This window comes from Electrophorus electricus, unplaced genomic scaffold (genome assembly GCF_041902795.1).
Source record: "Electrophorus electricus isolate QZ-2024a unplaced genomic scaffold, ASM4190279v1 Scaffold108, whole genome shotgun sequence".
In the NCBI taxonomy this organism is placed as follows: Eukaryota; Metazoa; Chordata; class Actinopteri; order Gymnotiformes; family Gymnotidae; genus Electrophorus; species Electrophorus electricus.
The window spans coordinates 158,491-167,960 of NW_027658390.1; the positions used below are offsets into that span (position 1 = coordinate 158,491).

Genomic DNA, 9,470 nt, shown 5'->3' on the forward strand with positions numbered 1-9,470 from the left:
GTGCCGGTATTTAGCCTTAGATGGAGTTTACCACCCACTTTGGGCTGCATTCCCAAGCAACCCGACTCCGAGAAGACCGCTACCCTGGCGGGGCTGGGGCCATTTACCGGCCTCACACCGTCCACGGGCTGAGCCTCCATCAGAAGGACTCAGGCCCCCGGCCCGCGCCAGGAAGAAAACAGACTTCCATACGCCACAATTCCCCTCGCCCGCACCCGGACGGGGGATTCAGCGCTGGGCTCTTCCCTCTTCGCTCGCCGCTACTGAGGGAATCCTTGTTAGTTTCTTTTCCTCCGCTTAGTAATATGCTTAAATTCAGCGGGTTGTCTCGTCTGATCTGAGGTCGCTCCCGAGTTCGCTCTGGAGGGTTGCCCAGAAGCGTGAACACCGCCGGGTTAGGGGACGAGTCCCTTTTCACCCGGGCTAACGAGGACACAGGTCGGGACGTCACGGACGTGCCACGGACAGGTCGGCCCGTAAGGAAAACGCCAGAGGCAGAGCCACCCGAACCCCGACCCCCCCCACCCCCCCCACCGGGGGAGGGGGGGGGGAACGCATGTAACAACAACCTCCCTCCGCTCGCGCACGTAACGGAACAGAACAGACACCTTTCCGTGATCCGCCTGCGCAGGGGGTGAGAAAAGAAGCGAAAACGTGGGCAGCCAAAGCGGAGAGAACCCACCGGCAGCCACGCTCGCTTCTTTCTCGGGCGCAGGGGACCACGTTCCTGGCCAGGCCAGGAGCGGAGCCGAAACGAACCGAAACGAACCGAAGCGGGGGAGGAGAAGCTTGTGCACGGAGAACGGGCACTCAACCGCAGCGAACCCACCGACCGGATCTCACCGAGACAGCGACCGGGAACCGTCTGCTTTTAGGAAGACGGAGGCCAGGGGGCACCCCCCCACCTACGAACCTCCAACCGCGGTCCCGCCTGAGAAGGCAGGTCCGACAGATAGGAATAGCGACCCTCAGACAGGCGTAGCCCCGGGATGGACCCGGGGCCGCAATGTGCGTTCGAAATGTCGATGATCAATGTGTCCTGCAATTCACATTAGTTCTCGCAGCTGGCTGCGTTCTTCATCGACGCACGAGCCAAGTGATCCACCGCTAAGAGTTGTACTCTTTTATTTCAGGCTCAGTTTAGGTCTTTCACCACGACTACAAAGACAGGTTTAAAAGGTTTCACCAACCGGTCAGGCGCCCCCGTCTGCGAGTGTTGAAACGGGCGCGGGGTTGCGCTTTGCCCACACGCCCCACGTGGCAGACGAGTCAGTCTTTGAACCGCGGCCCTCCGCGCCCGCCCCGTCCGACCCCTCGAAAGGGGTGGAACTCACGTAGCGTGGGCCAAGCCCTAGGTACCTGCCGGGGGTCCCCCTGAGACTCCTTTCTGAGAGAGAGAAGCAGGGGAACCGGCTGCGCCACCCACCACCACCACGCCCCAGGACGCCGGTGGGCGGACGAACACAGGAAGGGCCATGGCCTGCCCCACGAGGAGCAGCGCTCGCAACCCCCCCCGGAAAGTCCGCTCGTCAGCGAGCAAGGGGACGGGGATGAATGACAAGGACAACAAAATAGGAAAACCCCTCGCGGTGGACGGAGGCAGCGGCCGTGCGAGCGAGAGGGAGGGCGCGGGACGGACCCGTACGACCCGCTCGACTCGCAGGCGCTTCTCCTGCCGGCAAGGTGAGGGGAAACCGGCCTTCGCCCGACGAGCGGGGACGCCGAGTTTTTTGAACGACGCGTCTCTCGCGCTGGAACCCAGAGAATACCGGGGCCTGCGGGGGGGGGGTGCTGAAGGACGACGCGGAGGAAGAGGCGGAGGACGAGGAAGGGGTGGGAGGGACTAGGCTCCTCCTTTATGCCTTCTGTCCAGCCTGACCTGCAAGCGACCACGTGTAACAGCAACCCCGAAGACCCTTTCGACCCTGGGCCCCGACGCGGGGGGACGGCGAAGTCGAGGGGGTCGGGAGAGGAGGCACGCCGGACAGCGTTACCCGTTAATGATCCTTTCGCAGGTTCACCTACGAAAACCTTGTTACGACTTTTACTTCCTCTAGATAGTCAAGTTTGATCGACTTCTCGGCGCTCCGCCAAGGCCCGCGAGGAGCCCCGGCGGGGCCGATCCGAGGACCTCACTAAACCATCCGATCGGTAGTAGCGACGGGCGGTGTGTACAAAGGGCAGGGACTTAATCAACGCGAGCTTATGACCCGCGCTTACTGGGAATTCCTCGTTCATGGGGAATAATTGCAATCCCCAGTCCCCATCACGAATGGGGTTCAGCGGATTACCCGCACCTCTCGGTGTAGGGTAGGCACACGCTGATCCAACCATTGTGGCGCGCGTGCAGCCCCGGACATCTAAGGGCATCACAGACCTGTTATTGCTCCATCTCGCGTGGCTGAACGCCACTTGTCCCTCTAAGAAGTTTGACGCCGACCGCGGAGGGCCGCGTAACTATTTAGCATGCCGGAGTCTCGTTCGTTATCGGAATTAACCAGACAAATCGCTCCACCAACTAAGAACGGCCATGCACCACCACCCACAGAATCGAGAAAGAGCTATCAATCTGTCAATCCTTTCCGTGTCCGGGCCGGGTGAGGTTTCCCGTGTTGAGTCAAATTAAGCCGCAGGCTCCACTCCTGGTGGTGCCCTTCCGTCAATTCCTTTAAGTTTCAGCTTTGCAACCATACTCCCCCCGGAACCCACAGACTCGTGGTTTCCCTCACGCTGCCCGGCGGGTCATGGGAATAACGCCGCCGGATCGCGGGTCGGCATAGTTTACGGTCGGAACTACGACGGTATCTGATCGTCTTCGAACCTCCGACTTTCGTTCTTGATTAATGAAAACATTCTTGGCAAATGCTTTCGCTTTCGTCCGTCTTGCGCCGGTCCAAGAATTTCACCTCTAGCGGCGCAATACGAATGCCCCCGGCCGTCCCTCTTAATCATGGCCCTGGTTCAGGAAACCCACAAAATAGAACCGGAGTCCTATTCCATTATTCCTAGCTCAGGTATTCAGGCGAGAAGCGGGCCCGCTTTGAACACTCTAATTTTTTCAAAGTAAACGCTCCGAGCCCCGTCCGGACACCCAGCCAAGGGCATCCGGGGGGCACCGGGAGACAGGGTCTGAGACAGGCGGTGGCACGCCTCGCGGCGGACCGCCAGCCCACTCCCGACATCCAACTACGAGCTTTTTAACTGCAGCAACTTTAATATACGCTATTGGAGCTGGAATTACCGCGGCTGCTGGCACCAGACTTGCCCTCCAATGGGTCCTCACCCATGGGTTTAGGATACGCTCATTCCGATTACAGGGCCTCGAAAGAGACCTGTATCGTTATTTTTCGTCACTACCTCCCCGTGTCGGGAATGGGTAATTTGCGCGCCTGCTGCCTTCCTTGGATGTGGTAGCCGTTTCTCAGGCTCCCTCTCCGGAATCGAACCCTGATTCCCCGTTACCCGTGGTCACCATGGTAGCCGACTATGGTACCATCGAAAGTTGATAGGGCAGACATTCGAATGAGACGTCGCCGCCGCGGAGGGCGCGCGATCGGCCCGAGGTTATCTAGAGTCACCAAAGCGGCCGGGGGGCCCGAGCCCCCCGGATGGGTTTTGGGTCTGATAAATGCACGCATCCCCCGAAGGGTCAGCGCTCGTTTGCATGTATTAGCTCTAGAATTACCACAGTTATCCGAGTAACGTGTGGAGCGATCAAAGGAACCATAACTGATTTAATGAGCCATTCGCAGTTTCACTGTACCGGCCGTGTGCACTTAGACCTGCATGGCTTAATCTTTGAGACAAGCATATGTTACTGGCAGGATCAACCAGGTAGTTTGCACCGTGGTCTGGGATGAACCACGAGTGACATCCGCCTCCCCTTCCGGGGGCTAGGAAGCAGCGGGTTGTAAGTGCGTGCGCCGTCAGGTCCAGACGCCATACAGGGCTACCCAGGACAGCTTCCGCGGCCAGTGTAAACGTGCTCGCGCACCGCCCTCTGGCCTTCGGACGCCGACCTCTCACCTTGATGCAAAGCTGTCCCATCCGGTCATGCCCGCACCGTACCCCGTCCACCTCCTCCGGAGGTGCGGACGGCCGACTCCAGGTGCTTTCGGCGTTCCCTCTCTTCACGCCGTTTTGATTTTCGTGGGCCGCTGGTGGGGGGACAAGGGAAAGACCTCGTCGAATTCCCTCCCCCCTAGCCTCGCTCAACCTACGTTTCGTGATGTAACCAAGAAGAGTGATTCGTGGGCCCAGGTAGGTTTGAAGAGGAGGCCAACAAAGCAGGGCACTCCCTTCCTCCCAAACCACAGACACCAGTATAGGACAACTGAGTAGACAGACTGGCCGTCTGAGTCTCCCCCAGAGAGTTCTGGGATGGGTTACAAATAACCCCCACCCCCCATCAGAGGCTTGACCCGCTAGAACCAGGGAGGATCTGTCAAAACCGCTCTCCACATCAGAAGTTCTGGATCAGCCGGGGCTGGTCGGCAGACGTCCACCTAAGGCCGTGGCCTAACCCCGTGTGGGGGGATAGCGCTCGCACCCGTACACGTGGACACCCGCTCGTCAAATGGCTGGCTCCTCACTTACCGTAGGGGGAATGGTTTGCCTACCCCTGGCGGGTCTGGTACTCCACTCTACCAAACAAGGAAGCAACACACCAATAGACCCCTGCAACACCGGGCAGCTTTGGGCAGTGTCACTACACTCCTCCTTGTTCTTCACGTTCCTTCCGTGGTGATTTTTTTTTTTTTTTCGTGGCCATTGCCGTGCATGGCTTCCCCATCGCTTTGCATGCTCTCCATTGCCTCGTGCTGCTTCACCATTGGTCTCACCTGGAGACCGAAGCCGCTCTCCCAGTAACCCGATGGTACCTGGCCAGAAAACCCCGTGCCCGATTTCATCTAGGACAAGGGCCAAACCACAGACCGTGCCCGTCCAGGGTCAACCCCTGGTCGGACAGGCCTGGTGGGTCGATACCATGGATGTGGCAGGCCGACGAGAATCCACTGGTACATTTACAAACACGCCCACCCTGGTGGCATGGCTGTACGACCCATCGTCGAAGCACGCTGCGGCGGACTGAGCCATTGGATCCAGTTGCCTGGGCGTACACTCAGCCCAACAGACGCACTCGGGTCGGGGAGAGCAAAGCAGACTGTGTGCCTGGATGTGCCCACTTCCATAGGGGAATCGGCATGATGGTTCACTTAACCCGAGGAGGGCTCCCCTCGCGGGATAAGCACCCCCCTCGGGGGATGGGGGGGGGGGGGGGCATCCAGAGCACACCACTTTCCGGTAGGGGACAGGCGTTTGATCATGTGTCCGAGGGAGAGCTCCCCTTGCCGGCCGAACACCCCTCGGACTCCCCTTGGGCTTCCAGAGAACGCCACTGGATGAATTTAGTGCTTGGACCCCATTGATTCTCTTTGCTCTCCCATATACCCGACGGGACCTATTTGCAAAACCCCGTGCCAACCAGACCTCCAGGAAGGGGGCTGGCGGCTAACCATGCCCAGCAGGGTGCACCCTGGTCGGACACTTTGGGAGGGTCGAGAGCCTGGAAGTGCCACCCGGGGGAGTAATTCTGATTTCCGTTTTAATGCACTCAGGGACAGCCCGAGGACCTCTGTAGTGCACCTGAGGCGGACTGAGCCGTCGGGTCCAGGGGTCTGGAGTTCGGAACCTCCAGGGTTCACCTGGCTGTTCTCTTAGCCCGGCAGGGTGCACCCTGGTCGGACACTTTGGGAGGGTCGAGAGCCTGGATGTGCCACCCCGACGAGTAATGAGTTTTCCCTTCGTATCTCTTCCGGACCAGGTCCGATTCGCACGAAACTCGCTGGGCATGGCCAGGAGCGCCCCCTGCTGCCCACGCCACCGTCCCCGCGCTTCTACTCCCGAGGGCCGAGGAGACAGCGAAGCGTGGGTCGGGTCGCCTGCTTCCAGGGTCTCCCTGGTACTCTCCAGTCTCCCGAGTCCATCGGGTCCGACCTCGTATTTTTAGCCCAGACGGGGAATGAGAAAGGGGCCCCCGACCGCCCGAGGGCGGGCGCTCGCTTCTCAGCCTAGGAACGTCCGATTCCCACGAAACTTTTACGCCAGACGTTCCTGGCAGCGAGCGCGTTCAAAGGTGACCCGCGCTGCTTCTCTCCTCCCAAGGGCCGAAGAGATATTCGTCTTCAAACCCGACCGGCCCTGTGTTTGCCGCCCCGGCGGTTTTAAAAAATCATAGCGTAAAAACGGTGGGTGCGCTTCGCCTGCCGCTTGGACAGCGTTAAACGGCAGCCCCGGCTCTTTCCAAAGGGCCCTCAACCGACTTTCTGCTCCCAAGGAGCCCAGAGATATGAAACCGATAAATCAAAACCCCGTGCCAACCAGACCTCCAGGAAGGGGGCTGGCGGCTAACCATGCCCGGCAGGGTGCACCCTGGTCGGACGCTTTGGGAGGGTCGAGAGCCTGGATGTGCCACCCCGACGAGTAATGAGTTTTCCCTTCGTATCTCTTCCGGACCAGGTCCGATTCGCACGAAACTCGCTGGGCATGGCCAGGAGCGCCCCCTGCTGCCCACGCCACCGTCCCCGCGCTTCTACTCCCGAGGGCCGAGGAGACAGCGAAGCGTGGGTCGGGTCGCCTGCTTCCAGGGTCTCCCTGGTACTCTCCAGTCTCCCGAGTCCATCGGGTCCGACCTCGTATTTTTAGCCCAGACGGGGAATGAGAAAGGGGCCCCCGACCGCCCGAGGGCGGGCGCTCGCTTCTCAGCCTAGGAACGTCCGATTCCCACGAAACTTTTACGCCAGACGTTCCTGGCAGCGAGCGCGTTCAAAGGTGACCCGCGCTGCTTCTCTCCTCCCAAGGGCCGAAGAGATATTCGTCTTCAAACCCGACCGGCCCTGTGTTTGCCGCCCCGGCGGTTTTAAAAAATCATAGCGTAAAAACGGTGGGTGCGCTTCGCCTGCCGCTTGGACAGCGTTAAACGGCAGCCCCGGCTCTTTCCAAAGGGCCCTCAACCGACTTTCTGCTCCCAAGGAGCCCAGAGATATGAAACCGAAAAATCAAAACCCCGTGCCAACCAGACCTCCAGGAAGGGGGCTGGCGGCTAACCATGCCCGGCAGGGTGCACCCTGGTCGGACGCTTTGGGAGGGTCGAGAGCCTGGATGTGCCACCCCGACGAGTAATGAGTTTTCCCTTCGTATCTCTTCCGGACCAGGTCCGATTCGCACGAAACTCGCTGGGCATGGCCAGGAGCGCCCCCTGCTGCCCACGCCACCGTCCCCGCGCTTCTACTCCCGAGGGCCGAGGAGACAGCGAAGCGTGGGTCGGGTCGCCTGCTTCCAGGGTCTCCCTGGTACTCTCCAGTCTCCCGAGTCCATCGGGTCCGACCTCGTATTTTTAGCCCAGACGGGGAATGAGAAAGGGGCCCCCGACCGCCCGAGGGCGGGCGCTCGCTTCTCAGCCTAGGAACGTCCGATTCCCACGAAACTTTTACGCCAGACGTTCCTGGCAGCGAGCGCGTTCAAAGGTGACCCGCGCTGCTTCTCTCCTCCCAAGGGCCGAAGAGATATTCGTCTTCAAACCCGACCGGCCCTGTGTTTGCCGCCCCGGCGGTTTTAAAAAATCATAGCGTAAAAACGGTGGGTGCGCTTCGCCTGCCGCTTGGACAGCGTTAAACGGCAGCCCCGGCTCTTTCCAAAGGGCCCTCAACCGACTTTCTGCTCCCAAGGAGCCCAGAGATATGAAACCGATAAATCAAAACCCCGTGCCAACCAGACCTCCAGGAAGGGGGCTGGCGGCTAACCATGCCCGGCAGGGTGCACCCTGGTCGGACGCTTTGGGAGGGTCGAGAGCCTGGATGTGCCACCCCGACGAGTAATGAGTTTTCCCTTCGTATCTCTTCCGGACCAGGTCCGATTCGCACGAAACTCGCTGGGCATGGCCAGGAGCGCCCCCTGCTGCCCAGGCCTGGCTCTGGGCCTGGGCACACTTCATTCACTTTGTACCTTTAAATCATACTACTACTACTACTACTACCACCAGAATTCCAGGGCCAAGAGGTCACACAGTCATACACAGCAAAGTAGCTCTGGGCCTGGGCACACTTCAAGAAGTTTGTCCCTTTATATAAGCCTAGAAATAGACTTCCAGGCCCAAGAGTTCAAACACATTCATGCCCAGCAAAGTAGCTCTGGGCCTGGGCACACTTCAATCACTTTGTGCCTTTAAATCATACTACTACTACCAGACTTCCAGGCCCAAGAGGTCAAACACAGTCATGCCCAGCAAAGTAGCTCTGGGCCTGGGCACACTTCATTCACTTTGTGCCTTTAAATCATACTACTACTACCACCAGAATTCCAGGGCCAAGAGGTCACACAGTCATACACAGCAAAGTAGCTCTGGGCCTGGGCACACTTCAAGAAGTTTGACCCTTTATATAAGCCTAGAAATAGACTTCCAGAGCCAAGAGGTCAAACACAGTCATGCACAGCAAAGTAGCTCTGGGCCTGGGCACACTTCAAGCACTTTGTGCCTTTAAATCATACTACTACTACTACTACTACTACTACTACTACTACTACCAGACTTCCAGGCCCAAGAGTTCAAACACATTCATGCCCAGCAAAGTAGCTCTGGGCCTGGGCACACTTCATTCACTTTGTGCCTTTAAATCATACTACTACTACCACCAGACTTCCAGGGCCAAGAGGTCAACCACAGTCATGCACAGCAAAGTAGCTCTGGGCCTGGGCACACTTCAAGATGTTTGACCCTTTATATAAGCCTAGAAATAGACTTCCAGGCCCAAGAGTTCAAACACATTCATGCCCAGCAAAGTAGCTCTGGGCCTGGGCACACTTCAATCACTTTGTGCCTTTAAATCATACTACTACTACCACCAGACTTCCAGGCCCAAGAGGTCAAACACAGTCATGCCCAGCAAAGTAGCTCTGGGCCTGGGCACACTTCAATCACTTTGTGCCTTTAAATCATACTACTACTACCACCAGACTTCCAGGCCCTGGAGGTCACACCTTCATGCCTAGCAAGGTTGCTTTACACCTGCGCACACTTCAGACCGTTTCACTCTTTTAATCCTTCAAAGTACCACATTTCCAGACCCAAGAGGTCACAGAATCATGCCCAGCAAAGTAGCTCTGGGCCTGGGCACACTTCAATCACTTTGTGCCTTTAAATCATACTACTACTACCAGACTTCCAGGCCCCAGAGGTCAAACACAGTCATGCCCAGCAAAGTAGCTCTGGGCCTGGGCACACTTCAAGAAGTTTGACTCTTTATATAAGCCTAGAAATAGACTTCCAGAGCCAAGAGGTCAAACACAGTCATGCACAGCAAAGTAGCTCTGGGCCTGGGCACACTTCATTCACTTTGTACCTTTAAATCATACTACTACTACCAGACTTCCAGGCCCAAGAGTTCAAACACATTCATGCCCAGCAAAGTAGC

General features: G+C 58.2%; 3 non-coding genes across 3 annotated transcripts in view; all 3 read right to left on the reverse strand.

Annotated features, from left to right (window-relative positions):
- LOC145654033 (28S ribosomal RNA) overlaps positions 1–346 on the reverse strand; it is a 4,149-nt gene extending 3,803 nt beyond the window's left edge. The window contains exon 1 of the ribosomal RNA XR_014120265.1: positions 1–346. This exon is cut by the window's left edge and continues 3,803 nt beyond it. This is a non-coding gene — a ribosomal RNA (28S ribosomal RNA).
- A 616-nt stretch (positions 347–962) lies between these two features.
- Positions 963–1,116, reverse strand: LOC145654008 (5.8S ribosomal RNA). The gene has a single exon (XR_014120240.1). It is a non-coding gene; the product is annotated as a 5.8S ribosomal RNA (ribosomal RNA).
- Positions 1,117–1,998: 882 nt separating this feature from the next.
- On the reverse strand, positions 1,999–3,837 carry LOC145654017 (18S ribosomal RNA). The gene has a single exon (XR_014120249.1). It is a non-coding gene; the product is annotated as an 18S ribosomal RNA (ribosomal RNA).
- Between the last annotated feature and the right edge of the window lie 5,633 nt (positions 3,838–9,470).